Raw genomic sequence first — 21,974 nt, 5'->3', positions numbered from 1 at the left:
GAAATTCATATTTTGAATAATGGAGGAAATTGATACTTAGTGAATTTTTGTGGTGTGTACATGAATTTTCAACTTTGAGGACTTTGAAAATGATTTTAGCTACTGCCTATGTTGTTCCTCATCACCATCATGATTCATGTGCGCACCCAAATAGGCAGTAAGTATCAAATTTTTGAGAAAAAAAGAAGGAAGGAGCACGCACAGGTATGTGCGGCTGCACACGAGGCATGTGCGGGCGCACAGCCTGCGTGTGCGGGCGCACATCACCTCTGTGCGGCCGCACATGAGCTGAACGTGCCATTTAACCTTCTTCTTCCTCCTTTTTCCCTTCACTCCTTCATTCATCATCTCCTAACTCACGAGCATCACCCTTCAAACCCTCTTCTTGTGTGCACTCCTCCACCCTCATTCATCATCCAAAATCACTCAAATTCTCACCAAAATCACTCCATTCTCACTCAAAATCACTCACAAATCTTTCTACACTACAAATTCCTCACAATTTGACCCAAATTTCACTTACTCTCTCTCCTATTCTTGGTGGCCGAAAATTGGGGGTTTTGTGTGGAGTTGGAATTGCTTGCTCAAAATTGGTTTATCTTGCTTCTTTTATGGTATAATCACTAATCCTTGCTTTAATTTTGCCAATTATATCATAAATTTGCATGAATTACAAATTTGTATGAGCATGAATAGTGTAGTATTGATTTTGTGATTTTTGATGCTTGTTCTTGATTTTGGTTGTGATTTGGTGATATTTGTTGATTGATTTTGCATGACATTGTGTTGTTTGTTGATTTTGTAGCGATTTTCATCAATTTTGGTTGAATTCTTGTGAGTTGAAATTTTAGAAAGTTGGTAGTATGTGGTGATTTCGGTATTGGCTTTGTGTTTGCTCTTGGATTGATTGAAAAGGAATTTTTCTTGGTGCATTGATATTGTTGATTGGTTTGGAATTGGTTTGATTGAAGGGAATTGTGAAATTGGAGTTTGGTGATATTGGTAGTAAGTGGTGAATTTGGGTGTGGTGCTCTTGGTTCTTTGGTTTGTTACTTGATTGGTTGTTGGTGATCTTCTATACCTCTCACAATGTCTAAATACCTCAAGAAACTCACCAAAAAGCGAAAAACCGATGTTAGCATCGAGGAACCTCCCCGCCCAAGTACCTCCACTAGGCCTAGTACATCTTCTAGGCCTAGTACTTCCAACCCATCTTCCTCTCAAACACGACCTCCAACCTCTCTTCCAAAAAAGAAAAATTTCACCGATAAACAAAAAGCCTTTTACCAAAATCTGAAAGATGAAAGAACCCTCAAACAAACCCGCCATTACTTTCAATCCGATATGCTGAAGTTGGGGATTGATAATGATGTGCGGTCATTGCTTTTGAATTTGAGATTAGGGACTTCATCGCCGATGCCTACCGCACCTACAAGGAGCCTACCTTGGAGTTCTTGGCTACCTTGGAGCTTGTACCCATTGGAGGGGTATATAGGGTGCGGTTCCAATTGTTCAACAACATCTTTGACCAATCTTTAGAAGAGTTCAACGCCGCTTTGGATTTTGATCCCCATGGGGATATTATTAACGTTGAACACTTCATCTTCCCGGATTATGATCAAGATTCTTGGTGGGGAGACATCTCCGGTGGTAGTGAGTTCATCGCTAACAAGGCCAAGATCTCGGACGTGTACCAACCTTGTCTTAGGGTTGTACACCGTCTATTGGGCTATGTCTTGTTCCCTAAGTAAGAGATGGGGAAATTGAGTAAATTGGAGCTCAAAGTCCTTTGGCTATCTACTCGCCCGGAGTTTGTGGGCCGGTTGAACTTGGGCTACATCTTTGCCCAATATTGCTTGGACCTTCGCAAAAGGAGGACGGGAGAGATCCCATGTGGGGGTATGGTAACTAGGCTTTTGACTCACCTTCGCCTCGATGATTATCTCCCATTTTGTAAGGAGATCGGGGATGCAGATTCCATCTACCTCGATATGCAACAATTGGGTCAAATCCAATTTATCTCCAAGGGTTTTAGTGAAGGGAGATATGAGTGGCTAAGGGGCAACGAGCATTGGTGCTTCTTGCCTAACCGTAGCTTGACTTCTTTGGCTAGGATTGCCAACAATGTATGGCATGTTCCAAGGTCCTTCCGGCATCCCAACTTTGATTCCGAGGAGGATGAAGATGAAGAAGATGAGGAAGAACAACAAAATCAACAACAACAACAACATCAACAACAACAACATTTTTCTCCACAACAACAAGCTCCTCATGAGCAAGAACAAGAGCAAGGGCAACATGCTTTTGCCAATGAAGATTTGAGGGCTCTTAGTGAGCAAATGAGTGGATTGAAAGTCCACGTAGACGGCATGTACGATCAAGACTTTGGGGCCCTCTATGACCAAATAAGAGGTATTCAAGAGATGCAACAAGGTATGTTTATACAACAACAACAACTTTATGATGCGGAAGTTCACCGTGGGAACATTACTCTCCCGGTTAACTATCCGTATTTCCCGCCCCAACAAGGTCCTCTACCTTCGTTTAGGCATCCTTATTGGTCGGGGCCTTCTAACCCCGACACCGAGCGTCACTATTACCCGGTTGAGCATGGTAACTATGATTACAAGGCTCCGGGTGGTAGTGACTATAGGGGGGATCCTAACTACCCCCATGTCCATCCCAACCACCCCTTTGAACTTACTTTGCCCGATAGCTTCACCCCTCTTGCTCCTTGGCAACACGATCTTTTCAAGGGGCATTATGGGTGGCCCGAGGGGTACACCGGAGGATGGGAGCCTTACCCTCATCCCTTCGATGACCCCGAGCGCAACAGAGACCCCGATGGGGCCGGGCCAAGTGGGAGTGGTGGTGGTGATGGTAGTAGTTATTAGTTCCCTTTTAGCTTATCATGCTTTTTACCTCCATCCCTTATATTTTTGATACTTGCTTTGTTTTGATTTGGGATGTTGAGATGTATTTTCTATCTAGCTTGGGGGAACTAGTAACTTGCTCGGTGACCTTGTTGTTGTTGTGTACATATCTTAGTTGCTTGCATGTTTATTTTCTTTCATCTTTTTGGTTTCCTCATTTTCTTGATCTCTAGGCTACTTTCCTTGTAGCTAGCTTGTTTGCCCTATTTGCTTGGATGTTTGTTGTTTGTGGAGTTGTTTTGCTTGGCATGTTGTTGTTGATGATCCCTTATATCCAAATCCCTCAATCCAAATCCCTTAAATCCAAATCTTGTAGTTTAGAGTAGTTCTTTAGTTAGTCTAGATTTTATTTCTTTTATTCTTTATTTTCTTTGGTAGTTTAGCTTTTCTTTCCTTTAGTTGTATATACTTCTTGCTTTGTTTATTTTCTTTTATTTATTGTTTTTTTTTATTTGTTTTGAAGTTACTAACCATTTTCTTTGTTCATAGTTTCTTTTATTTCTTTTTCTCACTTGGTTCCTTGAAGAGCATATGGATATGGAATGCTACGAGGTGGTTTCTTATTGCTTCGTTTATTTTTGCTATGCTTGGAATCCTGGTGAGACCTTTCTTATTTTTCTCTTTATTTTCCTTGGTTGCATAGGATAGGATTAGTTCAGGAGAAGTTGAATGGTTCGAGGATGGATGCTTGTTAACACGTAATGTGTTTGGGATCGGTGACTTTGTTGTCTATCGATCACTTGTTTGTCGATTGGGATTTTTATGTGTTTAACATGCTTTCTAGACCTTTGCATGCTTTTCTCCTATGTTTTCCTTTCCTATGTCTCCATCTCTTTTCTTTTCCTCTCTTTTATTTTACCTTTTTCTCTTACTTTCTTTTATCTTTCTTTTTATTTTTGATGTGATTTTGAGGCTTTGTTTTTCATTTCTTTTCTTTTGAGATGAACCTTGTACATTGGACTTGTCTTTTGCATGACTTTCTTCCTAGGTTGTAAAGGTATGCACGGTTTGAGATTATGTTCGGTTGACTCTAGGATAGTGTATGCTAGGGTAGTTGGTTTGAACTAGGAGGATCATGAAGCCGGATTCTACTTGTTTGTGGTATGTTGGAAGTTTCTTCCTATAGTGGATTTGACACCATTGGTGAGTTTTTGCCACAACCTTGTGAGGTTACTTGTTTTTCTAGCCTTCAACATTCCTTGTATGAGCGGCGTGGATCCTTCACTATGCAAACCTAATCTAATAAAGCTTGATGTATGATTCTCAAACACGAGACCGAACTATCTAGGAAGGACAAAGGCGCATTTTTCGGGGTGGTATTTTTCATTTTTACTATATTTTGTTATTTTCTTTTGTTTTGGGTTTACATTTGCCTTCTTGCAACCATTTGAGCCTTATCCCTTCTTTTCAAGCCACATCTTTAGTTATTTGACCTTTTGTTTCATTTTCTACCTTTCTTGATTTTTGTGAAGCAATATGATCATTTGAGATGAAGTTTGTGGTGGTTAAGTTGGAATTTTGGGTTTTTATGAAAGCGAGATTGTGTTATGATTTCTTTGTGAATAATGGCAAATGAGTATGAGTCGTCCTTTATTATAAAAGGCATGGACAAATAAGTGCAAAAGTTGCAAAAGCCGTCCAAAGTTAAAAAAGGCAAGGACCTTGCAATTACAATATAAAAACAAAAAAAAAAAAATGAAAAGTGAAAAATTCAAAAATATTTTGATGTATTCTTTTCTCCTACTAAGCATTGAGGACAATGCTCCATTTTAGCTTGGGGGAGAAGCGTGTACGCTTTTTGTATATATTTTTGTGAGTATAGCTTCAAGTAAGCTTGGGGGTGTTGTTTTTGTTTGGTAATTTCTTGATTGTGGTGTTAAGGATTGATCACCCTTTTGCTTCACTTTTTAGGAAAATCACCAAATTTTAAAATTTTTGCCTACCTTCACCCTTTATGCCTTACGTTACAACCTTAGGGAAAGACCTTTCGACCTAGATAGTTGAGTCACTATTCGGGGGAGGGCATCATGGGTCATTGCCTAAGGAAAGGGGATGCATAGTCAAGATTGTCGAGTAGCCTTAAAAAATTTCTTTTCCGGTTCCTTCGAGGAATCATTGGGACACTCACTAAGGGGAGATTTGAGACTAGTGGGAAGAACGCGGTAAGATTGTTTGGGATGAAAGTGAATTGTGATAACTAGTTCCTATGCCTAGCATACCCTATGTTTCAATCAACCTTGGATATCTTGAAACGTGCATACCTTAACTACTTGAGAAAGATTGTCATTCATTTGCTTTATAGTCCTTATGATGATTCATTTCGTAAAGGTTTGTTTTTCTTTCTTTTTCTTCTATGGTTTGCCTCATTGATGTTTGGTGGAGAGTTATGGGTCAAACTCTTAGGATACCCTTACGAGACCTCACTCGTCCTCATAGGCGACTTTGGGGTTTAAAGGGCTTGTTGTAGCTAAAAACAACCGTGATTCCTACGACAATGAGTTTTAGTGTATATTCTTATCTTGAGTCTTTCTTTTTCGTTTTCAATAAAATATTCATCCTCTCTTTTTCTTGCTTTGTTTTGCTCGAGGACGAGCAAAAGTTTAGCTTGGGGGAATTTGATGAGTGACATTTTTGGCACTCATTTGGTTCCTTTTTGGATGATTTTTATTTCATTTTATCTCTCTTTTCTTTAGTTTTCCTTAGTTTTATTCTTGTTTTCTTCATTTTATGCTTTTTGTAGTTAGTTTCTCTTTTTCGTGCTTTTTCTTGTTTACTTGCTATTTTTTCCCTTTTACTTGCTTTTTATCCTTTGATTGTAGGTTGTGATTGATTGTCCAAGGATTCCCGGACTTCCTTTCTATAGTTTTCCATTGATTTTCATGCCTAAAGCTTGTGCAAGAAGTTTCAAGTCAATGAGAGGTTCAAGGAGCATGCTTCAAAGTCTTGTTTATGCCTTCCTCATGGCTCATTTTCTTCAAGAAATTCAAGGAAGTTGCTGCCCACCTTGTCCTCCATCATCATCATCTAGGATGCGTGCACCTCGTGAGCAAGGGCAAAGAAGAAAGGAGGAAGCTGCAGCTATGTGCGGGCGCACTTGAGGAGTGTGCGGCCGCACATCTGTCGTGTGCGGCCGCACATCAGGAGTGTGCGGGCGCACATTCCTGGGTACACTCCTTCGAGCGCCCGCACTTACGAGGGTCTATTTTTGGGCGTCATTACCGACCTCCTCCTTGTATATATAGTTATTTCTACCTATTTTTGGGGAGAGTTTTTAGAAGAAGTTTTTAGTTTAGATTGAATTTTGATAGTTAGTTTTTTGGAGAATTTTAGAGAGAGAAACTCAAGAACTAGAGAGAGAAACTCATGATTTTTGGTGATTGCTCAAGGATTCCTCATTGTATTTGATCTTTGGATCAAAGTTTTGTAAGGATTTTCTTCTTGATTTCAATACAAGTTTGATTTTAGTTGATTTCATTAGTTTTTCATATTGTTGATGATTGATTTGGTTATTGATTGAATTTTGATTGATTTTGATTGATTGTTGGTTTAATCTTTGATTTCAAGTATGTTGATGATGAATTTGATGAATGTTGTAGTTTTGATCTTAATTCCTATGGCTAGTGAGTAGTTTCCTAGCTAGGGAGATGGTGAAGCATGTATGAATGATGGAATAGTGTAATTTGGGGATAATTGATGGAGTTGATGATATGATTAAATTTGGTTGATGTTTCATGTGCATGTGTGTGATTAATTGAGGTTTGGCCATCTTTGATTAATACACTAGATTGCATTGTAAGCTTGCTATGATACGGACCATTGATTAGTGAACTTGCAATTTCACGATTGAGGTGCTTTGTGACGTTTCCTAGCTAGTGTTTAGCGTAGTTGACGCTAGTTAGACCTCTAGGTGAACCACCTTAGTATGCTCTTTTGCATGATGATTTTCCTTCATATCGCTTGACTTATTCGGTTTGACCTCCCAAATTACCGATTCCATTATGATTGCATGTGGATCCATTGCCTTAGTGTCTTAGATTGATTTTATACAAGTTTGCATTACCTAGTTTAGCCTTAGTTCTACCTCAAACCCCTTCTTGATTCCGAAATAGCTTGATTTAGACATCGTGCACTTGATATCCATTCCCTTGGGTTCGACCTTGACTTGCCACTACGCTAAATAGGGGTTAGTTAAGTTACAAATTTTGTTTGATAGGGTGGGGTGGTAGCCCAACGACCTACCGTTCTCATCCCCATCAGATTTCTATTCTTAGGCAGTTAAAAATACATATATTTAACATGATTCAAGCCTCTATTAGTTCATTACAAAGAGCATGTAGAAAATGGGAATGCTTTTTCCCATTTGGGCCGAATTTGCTTGATTTTGGTTCTACAAGACCTTAAAACCTTGTAACATGCTTTGTTTGACATTCATTTGATTCAAAAAGCTTTGTATGAATGTGTTCTTTTTTCGTTTGACTCAATTATCTTTGTTGAATGCAATTGATTTTCATTTGATTCAAAAAGCATTGTTTGAATGTGTTTGACTTTCATTTGACTCAATTAGCTTTGTTGAATGCATTTTACTATCATTTGATACAAAAAGCTTTGTTTGAATGTGTTTGAATTTAATTTGACTCAGTTAGCTTTGTTGAATTCATTTGAATTTAATTTGATTCAAAAAGCATTGTTTGAATGTGTTTGACTTTCATTGGACTCAATTAGCTTTGTAGAATGCATTTGACTTTCATTTGACTCAATTAGCTTTGTTAATTGCATTTCACTTTCATTTAATTCAAAAAGCTTTGTTTGAATGTGTTCGACTTTCATTTGATTGAAAAAGCTTTGTTTAAATGTGTTTGACTTTCAATTGACTCAATTACCTTTGTTGAATGAATTTGACTTATATTTGATTAAAAAGTATTGTTTGAATGTATTTGACTTTCATTTGACTCCATTAGCTTTGTTAAGTGCATTTGACTTTGATTTGATTCTAAATGCTTTGTTTGAATGTGTTTTACTTTCATTTGAGTCATAAAGAATTGTTGAATGAATTTGACTTTCGTTTAATTTAAAAAGCTTTGTGTGAATGTGTTTGACTTTCATTTGACTCAATTACCTTTGTAGAATGCATTTGACTTTCATTTGATTCAATTATCTTTGTTGAACGCATTTGACTTTCATTTGATTAAAAAAGGTTTGTATTATGTGTTTGACTTTCTGATAGGATGAAGAACGGTAGATCGTTGGGGTACCACCCCACCCAATCAAACAAAATTTGTAACTCAACAAACCCCTATGAAGTGTAGTGGTAAGTCAAGGTCTAATCCAAAGGAATGGAGGTTGAATGTATATTGCGTAGTGTCAAGCTACTCCGAAATCAAGTAGGGGTTTATGGTAGAAACTAGAGCTAAGCTAGGCAATGCAAAAAGCTTGTACTAATCAAATGCAAAGGCACTAGGTGAATGGATCCACATGCATCAACAATGAAGTTCAATCAACTTGGGGAATCAACCAATCAAGTCAAGCAATGTGAGGGAAAACCGAAATTGCAACCAAAAGAGCACATCATGCTATTCTCCTAAAGGTCTAATTAGCGCCAACTACATAAAACACTAGCTAGGAAACATCACAAGATATCTCAATCGAGTAAATGTAAGCCACAAATCAATGGTCCGTATCAATGTAAACTCACAATGCAATCTAGTGTGAATAACAAGGGTGATCAAGCCTTATCAAGCACACACATGCACAAAATCAATCAACCAATTTGATCACATTATCAACTCAATCAATTTCCCCCAAATTAATCTCAATTCATCATCAATACATGCTTCACCACTACCCTAGCAATAAAACTACTCACAATCCATGAAAAACATCAAAATAAAAGCTAATTAAACAAATCATCATACCCAATTTCATCAATTGAAATCAACAAATTCAATCCAAATCAATCAAACTATTAATCAACCAAATCAAACAACAATACTAATGAAATCAAACATTAAATTGCATTAAAGAGTAAAGAACCCTTATAAACTTGATAGAAATCAAACCAAATGTAGCAATCTTCAATCATCAATCATCAAACCCACATTTTCTCTCTCTAAAAAGCTAAGAACTAGTGTTTTTTCTCTCTCTAAGATCTAATCTAATATAATTCTTACTAATGAAGATCCAATTCTCTCTCTAAAAATGGAAAGAAATAACTATTAATACAAAGGGGAAGTTAGGATTGACGTCCAAAAATGGACCCACGCCGGTGCGGGCGCTCGGAGGAGAGAGAGTGGCGCGCACGGGAACACACCCAGAAAGGTGCGCCCGCACGCACCAGGTGTGCGGCCGCACTCAATATATGTCCGGCCGCACGCTCCCCGAGTGCGCCAGCACAAACCTGGCAACCCCCATTCTTCTTCTTCGTCCTAGCTCATGTGGTGCACACATCCTAGATGACGGTGATGGAGGACAAGGTAGGCAGCAACTTTCTTGAAATTCTTGAAGGATATAAGCCATGAAATGAGCATATACAAGGCCTTGAAGCACGCTCCTTGGATCCCCCTTTGACTTGAAACTCTTTGCACAAGCATTATGCATGAAAAACAATGAAAGATCATGGAGAGGAAGCTCGGGAATTCTCTGACAATCAATCACAACCTACAAACAAAGGATAAAAGGCAAGTAAAAGGGAAAAATAGCAAGTAAACTAGAAAATGCATAAAATAGAGAAACTAACTAAGAAAAGCATAAAATGAAGAAAATAAGAATAAAACTAAGGAAAACTAAAGTTAAGAGTAATAAAATGAAATGAAATTCATCCAAAAAGAGATCAAATGAGTGCCATAAATGTCACTCATCAAATTCTCCTAAGCTAAACTTTTGCTCGTCCTCGAGAAAAACAAAGCAAGAAAGATCAAGGATGAAAAATTTATTGAAAATGAAAAAGAAAGACTCGAGATAAGAATGTACACTAAGACTCACTGTCGTAGGAATTACGGTTGCTTTTAGCTACAACAAGCCCTTTAAACCCCAAAGTCGCCTATGAGGACGAGTGAGGTCTCGTAAGGGTGTCCTAAGAGTTTGACCCATAACTCTCCACCAAACATCAATGAGGCAAAACCATGAAAACAAAAGAAAAGAAAATGAAAATAAACCTTTGCGAAATGAACTCACATAAAGACTATAATGCAAATGAATGAAAATCTTTCTCAAGTAGTTAAGGTATGCACTTTTCAAGATATCTAAGGTTGATTGAAACTTAGGGTATGCTAGGCATAGGAACTAGACATCACAATCCACGTTCAACCAAAAAAATCTTACCGCGTTCTCCCCAGTAGTCTCAAATCTCCCCTTAGTGAGTATCTCAATGATTCCTCGAAGGAACCGGAAAAAGAATTATTTTTAGGCTACTCGACAATCTCGACTATGCATCCCCTTTCCTTAGGCAATGACCCATGATGCCCTCTCCCGAATAGTGACTCAACTATCTAGGTCGAAAGGTCTTTCCCCAAGGTTGTAACGTAAGGCAATAAGGGTGAAGGTAGGCTAAAAATTTAAAATTTGGTGGTTTTTCTAATAGTGAAGCAAAGATTGCGCATTTCTTTACACCAAAACTAAGTTATCACCAAACAAAAACAACACTCCCAAGCTTACTTGAAGCTATATTCACAAAGAAATATATACAAAAAGCGTACACGCTTCTCCCCCAAGCTAAAATGAAGCATTGTCCTCAATGCTTAGAAGGAGAAAAGAATAAATCAAAATATTTTTGAATGTTTTTCACTTTTTTCAATTTTTTGTTTATTTTTTTTTTTGTTTATTAGAAATTGCAATGTCCTTGCCTTTTACTTAACTAGGGTATCCTACGCGCACAATGCGCGCGAAAAATTTAGCTCTTGCATAGAAGTTGTATTAGCGAGTAGTTACACCTTTGGTTTGGGTGGTAAATTTAATAGTTTTAATACGTACATTTGGTTATGTGCCTATATATTGGTTTTGTAGAAATATAAAAAAGCCACCAAAATCTTAAATGATAATTATTTTTTAAAACCATCAAAAGTTTGACAGTGTTATTTCAAAATTATTATTAAATAATATTTAATTGATTTTCATCCCTTCATATCTTAATCTAGTTTAGAACTCTTAATTGATTTGCATGATTCAATAATACTTAACGTATTTTTCTTCAAACGAATTTTTTGTGAGCTTGGTCATACGGACTAATAATATGTGAAATGTTCGTTGTAGCTAAAAACTTAATAATGTAAGTTCAATGTTCTACGACCATCTAATATCTATATCTAATAATAAAGCAATAATCACTTAGTTATATTTTTCCTCTTAAATTCTCTCCATATTTAATACATTTTTTTTTCTATCATCGATTTCCTTCGATTTTAGGATTTTAAAGTTATTTATACCTCTTGATAACATTTGGTCAAATATCATTATTTAATATGAATGTCATTTAAATTCCACTTTGTTTATGTGCGTACCATAAAATAATGTACAATTAAAAAGCTAATAAACAATAACAATATTTGTAATAATTAAAGGACAACAAAATTGTAAATAAGAAGAGCAACCACGAAAGAGTAAAAATAAATCATCTCGTGGTAATAAACAATGTCTTCGTACCTACAAATTTTTTTTTCCTTTTTAAATAACAATAACAACATATGAAGTACAAAACATTATAATTTTTTTATTTAAAAAAAGGCATTACAAGTTTTTGTTAAAAAAAACTTTGTATTAATTGATGGTATGTTTAATGAAAAAAAAATCTAAATAAATATATTAATGAGAGTAAACATATTAATGAGGGTAAAAAAGTAAATATACATTTTTGTACACAATTTTGTACATATTTTTGAGGATATATTTAGTAGCACACTATTCCTAAGAGTTATTTTCTACTTTTTATAAGGTAGGGATTCGGACGGCTTTTTCTATAAGCAACTTATTAGTCCATGCCTTTTATGAAGTAGGACGGCTTTTTCTCAAATATTTGCCATTATTCACAAAGAAAATGATATCATAAACTTGCATTCATAAAAACCAAAATTCCAACTCATCCACCACAAACTCTATCTCAAATGATCATTTTGAGTCACAAAAACCAAGAAAAGTAGAAAAATGAAACAAAAGGTCAAATAACTAAAGATGTGGCTTGAAAAGAAGGGATAAGGCTCAAATGGTTGCAATAAGGCAAATGTAAACCCAAAAATAAAGAAAATAACAAAATATAACAAAAATGAAAAAAAAACACCCCGAAAAAGGTGCCTTTGTCCTTCCTAGAAAGTTCGGTCTCGCGTTTGAGAATCATACATCAAGCTTTATTAGATTAGGTTTGCATGTCAAGGATCCACGCCGCTCATACAAAGAATGTTGAAGGCTAGAAAAACAAGTAACCTCACAAGGATGTGGCAAAAACTCACTATTGGTGTCAAATTGACTATAGGGAGCAACTGCCAACATGCCACAAACAAGTAGAATCCGGCTTCATGATCCTCCTAGTTCAAACCAACTACCCTAGCATACACCTATCCTAGAGTCAACCGAACATAGTCTCAAACCGTGCATACCTTTACCACCTAGGAAGAAAATCATGCAAAAGACAAGACCAATGTACAAAGTTCACTTCATAAGAAAAATGAAAAATAAGGCCTCAAAATCACATAAAAAATAAAAAGAAAAATAAAAGAAAATAAAAGAAAAGGAAAGTAAAAGAAAAGAAAATAAAAGAAAAGAAATGGAGACATAGGAAAGGAAAATAGGGGATATAATGTGGAATGGACTAGAAAGCAAGTTAAACACATAAGAGTCCCAATCGACAAACAAGTGACCGATCGACATCATCGTCATCAATCCCAAACACATTACGTGTTAACAAGCATCCATCCTCGAACCATTCAACTTCCCCTAAACTAATCCTATTCAATGCAACCAATGACAATAAAGAGAAAAATAAGAAAGGTCTCACCGGGCTCCAAGCTTAGCAAAAATTAACGAAGCAAGTAGAAACCACCTCGTTGCATTCCATAACCAAAAGCTTCTTCAAGAAACCAAGTGAGAAAAAGAAAAATAAAAGAATTTATATACAAAGAAAATTGTCAGTAACTTCCAAATGAAATCGGCCGAAAATTCGGCAGCATAACGACAGTAAATGAAAAATATATATCAGAGACAGTGAAACATCAGGAAACATCATATCAAAAAGAATTGTCAGAACAACGGTAGAGAAGATAGATAGGGAATCAGAGCAAGTCATCATCAGAGAAATCATCACAGAGACATCAGATCAGAAAGAGGACATGGAGGCTAAGAAGGAATAATGCTAAATGAACCACTAGCAAGGAGGAGGACATGCAAAACACAACCAATCTAAACCAACTCCCCCAAAGCTAGATATGAGCTACCCCTCCCTCAATCTAATCCCAACAATAGGGCAAACAAGAAACATAATCATAAAACAAGCATATGGAGGGGGGGGGTAGCCAACATGGCTTACTCGGCACTAAAGTAGGGGGTAGAACTAGAGCTCCCCCCACCCATGGAAATAACATCCTTCCCCTTAGCCCTTCCCAACCTCCTAAGGGCATCAGCAGCAAAATACTCAGACCAATCATCCAAAGCAGGTGGGCCCGAATGACCCCACCTTCTCTCAGTCTCAGGGGAAGGGAAAGGAGCAGGGTTAGCTGGATCATAAGTCCAGTCACACCCTCCCGGCCTCTTGTAATCATAATCCCCCATAGAGGTCCCACGAATGGCACTATGTGCCACATGTGGACCCTCCCAATAGGGATAACAAAGACGGGGCCCCACAGCCTTGTCATAAGGCTCCCACTGTGGGATAGGGCCTCTTGGACCGGGAGGTACGGGTAGTTTACATAAGACTCAATATCCCCCCTAGAAACATGAAAATCATATACAGTCCTAGCATGATAGTCGTAGCTACCCTCCAAACAACCGTTTCCCATAGAAGAGGAATAAGACAAGGCAAAAGTAAGGGCGTCAATCTTATCATGCAAGCTAGACAAGTCATGCAAGGAAGGAGATGAAGGAGAAAGAGGAGTAGGAGATGAAGTACTAGGGTTACCTCCCTTGGATGATGAAGCCTTAGACTTTTGAGGAGCATTTCCCGAAGGAGGCAAGGAAACCCGACGAAAAGAACTTGGAATATCCCTCTTTCACGGCTTCCAAGGGTAGGATGAATTCATGTCCCTCACCATAGATCCTTCGTAGGGGATAAGGCACCAATCGGTGGTCCTAGACACTTTCCAAATGAACAAATCGTCCATGATGGTGCGCTCAATGAACTTTTGGTTGATCAAGGCAAACGTGCTCAACAAGCAGGATGAAATCTTCTCTCTTGGATCTTTAATCTCCTTAAGCTTCCCAATCATGGATGCATACTTTTTATTAAGTGACAACACAATGATGGTAATCATACCACCTATTTGTATGCTCCCCGAGAGAAAGAAACCGTCCCTAATGTCGATAAAACGGTCGAGCAAGTGCCTTGCAAAGTCGATCACCTCCACTTCCTCATCCTTAGGTTGACTTGCCAACCATAACCAACTTAGTTGTTCTTGAGACATGGCTCCAAGAGATTCCTTGGAGAAGAAGGCATAAGTAAGGATCCGGCTAAAAAAGCGCATCGCACCATCGATTATGGAAGCCGACTTTGAAGTTTGAGCATGATAGGCTTCTTCTTGACAAATGCTATCCCACCAATAATCTTCATCGTATTTATGGTCATTATGAAGTGTTTCATAAGCCGGATAAATCAAAGGTACACCCTCGATGGGCTCCGGGAAATGGAACATCTTGTTGAGGAATGAGAGGGAATAGAATAATCCTCATTGAACACTTGGAAAAAGAGTGTCGGACATTCATTGTCGTTGCCGCTCTTGTGCACATCGAGAGATGATAGAAATTCATATGTGAGCCGAGCAAATGTGGGAGCACTAAGATCGATGAACTCCTCAATGCCCAAATTTCGTGCTAGCATTCGAACATCATCGTCGATCCCTAGAAGAGTGGTGGTATCTTGATCATAGAATCTCGTAGAATATAGCTTCCTCGATGATAGACTCACAAATCGGTCCCAATGCTTTTGGACCCTAAACTTAATGCTGTATGTTTCCTTGACGGTGAAGGTGGATCAATGGTTTCTCTTGGATTTACAACCTTGGTACGTTTTGCTTGCCTTGCACCAACCATCTTTAGTGATGAAGAATGAAGATTTGGGTAACAATAGTAGTGAGAATTATGGAGATTTGATGAAGAAGGATGAAAATAATATGATAAAGATGAAGTAGAGCTATGAGCAACTCCAATTAGATCTATGAAGGAAGTAGAATGAAGTAGGAGAGAGAGAGAGGAGGGAGGAACGGCCTAAAAAGGAGAGGGGAAGCAAAGGCTCGTACACCCAGCTAGGTGCGGCCGCACACGGGAGGCGTGCGCCCGCACAAAGCTCGTGTGCGGCCGCACATCTCCTTGTGCGCCCGCACCAAACCTGATGCTCCTTTCCCGCGATTTCCTTCCTCCCTCACCTAGTGCGCACACCCCCTATGATGGTCATGGTGAACCATATAGGCAGTAGTTACACTTCATAATGGTGAGTGAAAAACATGAAAATCATGAAAATAAACACAAGTACTCACCATCCTCCAAACTTATCCATTTTTCCAACTTAAGAATTGGGACAAATTTACCTCAGAATTGGCATCAAAGTTGTTGGAAATCAACTCAAACCAACCTACAACATCAAACACAACAAGATTAAATCACAAAAACACCATCAAACTCAAAGAAAAGTCAAAAGAAAAAGGAAGAAAAAGTTAGAGAACACGGGTTGCCTCCCGTGAAGCGCTTTTTTTATAGTCTTAAGCTAGACATCCTCCACCTCTTTCAAGGTGGATCATAGAGAGTCATATCATGGATGACCCCCACAAATACTCCATCATAATAGCGCTTGAGTCTATGTCCGTTGACCTTATAAGTCCTCGAAAAATCCAAAGGAGAAATTTCAATAGAACCATTTGAGAACACCTCTTGAACAACAAAAGGACCGGTCCTACGAGACATCACTTTTCCGGGAAAAAGCCTCATTTTTGAATTGAAAAGAAGCACCTTATCCCCCAGAACAAACTCTTTCTTCTCAATGAGCTTATCATGCACCTCCTTGGTTCTAGCTTTATACAAGCTAGCACAATCATACGCATCCAACCGAAGCTCTTCTAATTCATGTAAGTCCAACCAACGTTGCTCACCCGCACTAGCCAAATCAAAATTGATCTTCTTAATTGCCCAATGAGTGCGGTGCTCAAGCTCAACCGGAAGGTGACAAGACTTCCCATAACCCAAGCGATAAGGAGTGGTACCAATAGGAGTCTTGAAAGCCGTTCTATATTCCCACAAGGCATCATCGAGCTTGTTTGCCCAATCTTTCCTACTCCTTGCAACCGCCTTCTCAAGAATCAACTTAATTTGACGATTGGATACCTTAACTTGCCCATTGGTTTGAGGGTAATAAGGAAGACCAAATCTTTGGTTCACTCCATGCTTCTTCAACATCTTCCGGAAAGCATAGTGCACAAAATGGGAGCCATTATCACTTATAACCGCCTTGGGGATGCCAAACCTTGGGAATATTATCTTTTTGAACAACTTCATCACCACTTTATGGTCATTAGTTGGAGAAGCAATGGCTTCCACCCACTTTGACACATAATCAACGGCAACAACAATATATTGATTCCCATAAGAAGATGGAAAAGGACTCATAAAATCTATACCCCAAACATCAAAGATTTCCAATTCAAGAATTGGTTGTTGGGGCATCTCATTCCTTCTTGAAATATTCCCGGTCCTTTGGCATTGGTCACAACTTTTGACATACTCCCAAGCATTCTTAAAGAGGTTAGGCCACCATCATCCACATTGAAGCACCTTAGAGGCCGTTCTTGAAACACCCATATGACCACCACTAGGATCTGATTGGCACATCTTCAAAACATTTCGTATTTCCTCATTTGGCACACACCGGCGCAACAATCCATCCACACCTCTTTTGTACAAGATTGGCTCATCCCAAACATAGTGCCTAGCTTCTCTCTTGAGCTTCCTCTTTTGATTATTGGAAAAGGAAGGAGGGAACTCCCCACAAGCAAGAAAAATCACCAAATCGGCAAACCAAGGGAGCTCCTTCACATTGATAACATATAATGAATCATCCAACATCCGGTCCTCTATAGGGGACCCATCATCTTGAACTTGAAAATCCTCAAGTCTAGACAAATGATCCGCAACAACATTTTCCGCACCTTTTTTATCCGGATTTCAAGATCAAAAGATTGAAGCTCAAGGACCCAACGAATCAACCTCTGTTTGGATTCCTTTTTTCCAAAGAGATACTTCAAAGCCGCATGATCGGTGAAGACTATAGTCTTAGACCCCAACAAATAACAACGGAATTTCTCAAAAGAATGAACAATAGCCAAGAATTCCTTTTCCGTTGTTGTATAATTTCTTTGAGCACCATTAAGCGTCTTCGACATATAATAGATGACATGAAGCTTTTTATCAATTCTTTGACCCAACACACCTCCTATGGCCGTATCACTTGCATCACACATAAGCTCAAAAGGCAAATCCCATCTAGGGGCATGGACAATAGGGCTAGAAGTCAAAGCTTTCTTCAATCTATTAAAAGCTTCCAAACAAGCATCATCAAAGACAAAATCAACACCTTTTTGGAGAAGATCGTTTAAAGGCTTAGCAATGAGAGAAAAGTCTTTGATAAACCTTCTATAAAACTCGGCATGACCCAAAAACGATCTTACTCCTTTCACATTAACCGGAGGGGGAAACTTCTCTATCACCTCAATCTTAGCTTTGTCAACTTCAATGCCTTTATGAGAAATCTTGTGGCCAAGTACAATCCCTTCCTCCACCATAAAGTGGCATTTTTCCCAATTAAGCACCAAATTGACCTTCTCACATCTCTCAAGACATTTTTCAAGATTTTTGAGGCAATCCTCAAATGAAACACCTCCCACAGAAAAGTCATCCATGAAAACTTTCATTTGTTCTTCAAGCATGTCCCCAAAAATGCTCAAAATACACCTTTGAAAAGTCGCCGGAGCATTACACAATCTAAAGGGCATTCTTCTATATGCAAAAGTACCTAAGGGGCATGTGAAGGTTGTCTTTTCTTGATCCTCGGGATGAATAGGAATTTGAAAGAATCCCGAATATCCATCAAGGAAGCAATAGAATTTGTGCCTAGTCAACCTTTCAAGCATTTGGTCAATAAAAGGGAGAGGGAAGTGATCCTTCTTGGTTGATGTGGTTAGACGTCTATAGTCTATACACATCCTCCAACCGGTGACCGTTCTAGTTGGAATGAGTTCACCTTTCTCATTCTTAACTACGGTCATACCCCTCTTCTTAGGAACGACATGCACGGGGGAGACCCACCTTGAGCTTGAGATGGGGAATATGATTCCCGCATCCAAAAGCTTGGTGATCTCTTTCTTAACTACTTCTCCCATTTGGGGATGTAGCTTCCTTTGTCGTTTAATAGAAGGTAGGGTGCCCTCCTCAAGTGTTATGTGGTGTGTACACAAAGCGGGGCTTATGCCTTTAAGATCATCAATTGTGTACCCAAAAGCACCTTGGTGCTTTCTCAAAACACCACATAACACTTGAGCTTGGCTCTCACTCAAGGATGCACTAACAATAACGGGATATGTAGAATTAGGGCCTAAGAATTCATACCTAAGGTGTGATGGTAGAGGTTTGAGCTCTACCATGGGAACACCTTTACCTTCTTTGGTTGAGGCCACTTGCAAAGCATCTTGACTTGATATCCCCATACAAATTTCTTCATCACTCCCTATATTGCCTCCATCAAGCAAATCTTCATACAATTGCACTTCCTTTCTTAGGATACCTATCTTTTCCTTATTCAACAAAACACACTCAAGAGGATCGTTAGATGTGAGCAAGTGCTCATGCATGGAATTCACAATATTATCAAGCACTTCAACTCTCATGCAATTCTCAAAAGAAGAAGAGGGATATTTCATTCCTTCATTCAAATCAAATTCAACTATCTCCTCTTCAAATCTTAGCACTCTTAACATCTATCATAGCCCCCGATGTAGCAAGGAATGGTCTACCTAAGATGATAGGTATTGTAGCATCTTCATCCATATCCAATACTACAAAATAAACCGGAATAACAAATTTCCCAACCCTTAAAGCCACATCTTCTACCTTCCCCTTAGGAATCTTAATCGACCTATCGGCTAATTGCAAAGTAATCTTGGAAGGTAGAAGTTCTCCTAGACCTAATCTTTGATAAACCGAATATGTCATGAGGCTAACACTAGCTCATAAGTCACATAAGGCATTATCAATTTGAGTCTTGTTAATGGCACAAGGGATGGGAAAATTTTCGGGATCCTTCAACTTAAGAGGCATCTTTTTCATGATAATTGCACTACAATGTTCGGTAAGGCTAATTGTCTCCATCATATCACAAGTCCCTTTTCCACTCAAAATCTCCTTAAGGAACTTAGCATAGTTTGGCATTTGTTCAACATCGGTGAAAGGAAGAGTTAGATGAAGTTGCTTAAGCATCTCTACAAATTTCCCAAATTGCTCATCCAACTTATATCTATTATATCTTTTGGGATAGGGAAGCTTTGGTTTGCAAACCTCTTTCACTTTCTCTATCACCTTCTCTACTCGTCCCTCATCATTATTCTCACTCAAAGGACATTCATCACCTTCAACTTCAATGGGGTTCTTACTAGTGCTCTCTCTAGCAACACTCTTCTTAGGCACACCTCTCTCAAGGACCCTACCACTTCTAGTAACAATGGCATCCATAGGGTTCCTATAATCTAGGCTAGGTGGAGTCAAAGAAGAAGAGTTTGCATACTCCTTAAACACACTAGTCAATTGAGAAAGTTTTTCACTTAAATCCTTGTTATAAGCCAACATGTGATTAAACTTCTCCTCATTCAAAGCCATATAAATTTCCAATGTTTTGGCTTGTTTCTCAATAACACTTTCCAAAAATTCCCTAGAAGAAAATGATTGATCATAGGAATTATCACTTGAACTTTGAGCATTTGGAACTAAATCAATTGGGGAACCTCTTTGAAAATTTGCTTGAAAATATCCCCTAGTTTGATTATTCCAATTACCCCTAGTTTGATTTTGGCTCCTTTGTTGACCATAGTTATCATAACCTTGATTATGACCCATGGCCATGACCATTACAACCATGATGGTTATAGTTACCATGAACCCCTTGGTATCCATGATTTCTACAACCTCCATTTTGGTTATATTTATCATGATTCATATGATAATTCCTTTATCCAACATTCCTTTGAACATCAATTCTAGGTTCACAAGCATGATCATTGATATAATTCACATGTTCCATTTCAATTTCATCATATTCATCACAAGGAACATTTGGGCACATAGAAGCATCATGATCATTCATTCCACATAATTCACAAGGCCAACACTCCACAATCATGCAACAAGAAGAAAGATTAGAGTTAGAGTAAGAAGATGTACCTCTCCCCTTAATTTGGGAGGGAAGAATTGGAGCTTGGGAAGGAGGCTTCTCAAGCTTTTATTTGAGAGACATAACTTCTTTCCCTAAATCCGCAATCAAAGTAGTCAAATCATTGATGGCACTAAGTTGTTCGATTGAGAAACCCTTGCTTGTTGGCTCTCTCTCCACTTCTTGCCAATTCATATAATGACGAACCACTTCATCAATTGCATCAACCACTTCTTCTTCCGTTTTGTTTATGATTGGGCCTCTGGCTCCGGCATCAAAACTTACTCTCCCATGAGAACTCAACCCACCATAGAAGATATGTATGATTTGATAGGTAGGAATCCCATGGTGTGGACACTCTCTTTGATAATCCTTAAATCTTTCCCATGATTCATAGAGATGTTCATTTGGCTTTTGCTTGAACCCTTGAATCAAAGCTCTTGCCTCCGCCGTCTTCTTTTGAGGATAGAAACGGAACAAGAAAGCTTTGGTGACATCATCCCAAGTTCTCAAAGAATTGGGCTTCACCTCTTTATCTAGCCATTCCAAAGATCTTCCTATGAGAGAGATAGGGAACAACTTAAGACGGATAAACTCTTGAGATACTCCATTGACCTTGATTGTGTTACAATATTTTTTAAACTCCTTAAGATGGTTCAATGGGCTCTCATTCTTAGCCCCACTATATTGTCTCCTCTCAATTAGGGTGATCATTGCCGGCCGAATTTCAAAGTCAATTTCCGGTGTTGTAGGTGGAGCTATGCCGCTCTCATACCTATATGCACCGGGCACTCCTAGTTCCTTCAAGGCAACTCTTGTATTTCCTCCCATGGCTTGGGATCTATGCATACAAAACTCAAAGAAAATATTAGTAGCACAGCTACAAGTAAAGCCTAAAGTGTAAAATCTTTTTGTATTTTGCAAATAGAGTGGAATAGACTCAACAACAATATGCACTCAAAGCACCACTCCCCAGCAACGGCGCCATTTTGATAGGATGAAGAACGGTAGGTTGTTGGGCTACCACCCCACCCAATCAAACAAAATTTGTAACTCAACAAAGCCCTATGAAGTGTAGTGGTAAGTCAAGGTCGAACCCAAAGGAATGGAGGTTGAATGTATATTGCCTAGTGTCAAGCTACTCCGAAATCAAGTAGGGGTTTATGGTAGAAACTAGAGCTAAGCTAGGCAATGCAAAAAGCTTGTACTAATCAAATGCAAAGGCACCAGGTGAATGGATCCACATGCATCAACAATGAAGTTCAATCAACTTGGGGAATCAACCAATCAAGTCAAGCAATGTGAGGGAAAACCGAAATTGCAACCAAAAGAGCACATCATGCTATTCTCCTAGAGGTCTAATTAGCGCCAACTACATTAAACACTAGCTAGGAAACATCACAAGATATCTTAATCGAGTAAATGTAAGCCACAAATCAATGGTC

General features: G+C 38.6%; 1 non-coding gene across 1 annotated transcript; it reads left to right on the top strand.

Annotated features, from left to right (window-relative positions):
- Positions 1–20,869: 20,869 nt before the first annotated feature.
- Positions 20,870–20,975, top strand: LOC145612820 (small nucleolar RNA R71). Its single transcript, XR_014106736.1, has one exon. It is a non-coding gene; the product is annotated as a small nucleolar RNA R71 (small nucleolar RNA).
- The last annotated feature ends 999 nt before the right edge of the window (positions 20,976–21,974 follow it).

This window comes from Chenopodium album, chromosome 24 (genome assembly GCF_948465745.1).
Source record: "Chenopodium album chromosome 24, dcCheAlbu1.1, whole genome shotgun sequence".
In the NCBI taxonomy this organism is placed as follows: Eukaryota; Viridiplantae; Streptophyta; class Magnoliopsida; order Caryophyllales; family Amaranthaceae; genus Chenopodium; species Chenopodium album.
This window is presented reverse-complemented; position numbering and strand designations above follow the sequence as displayed.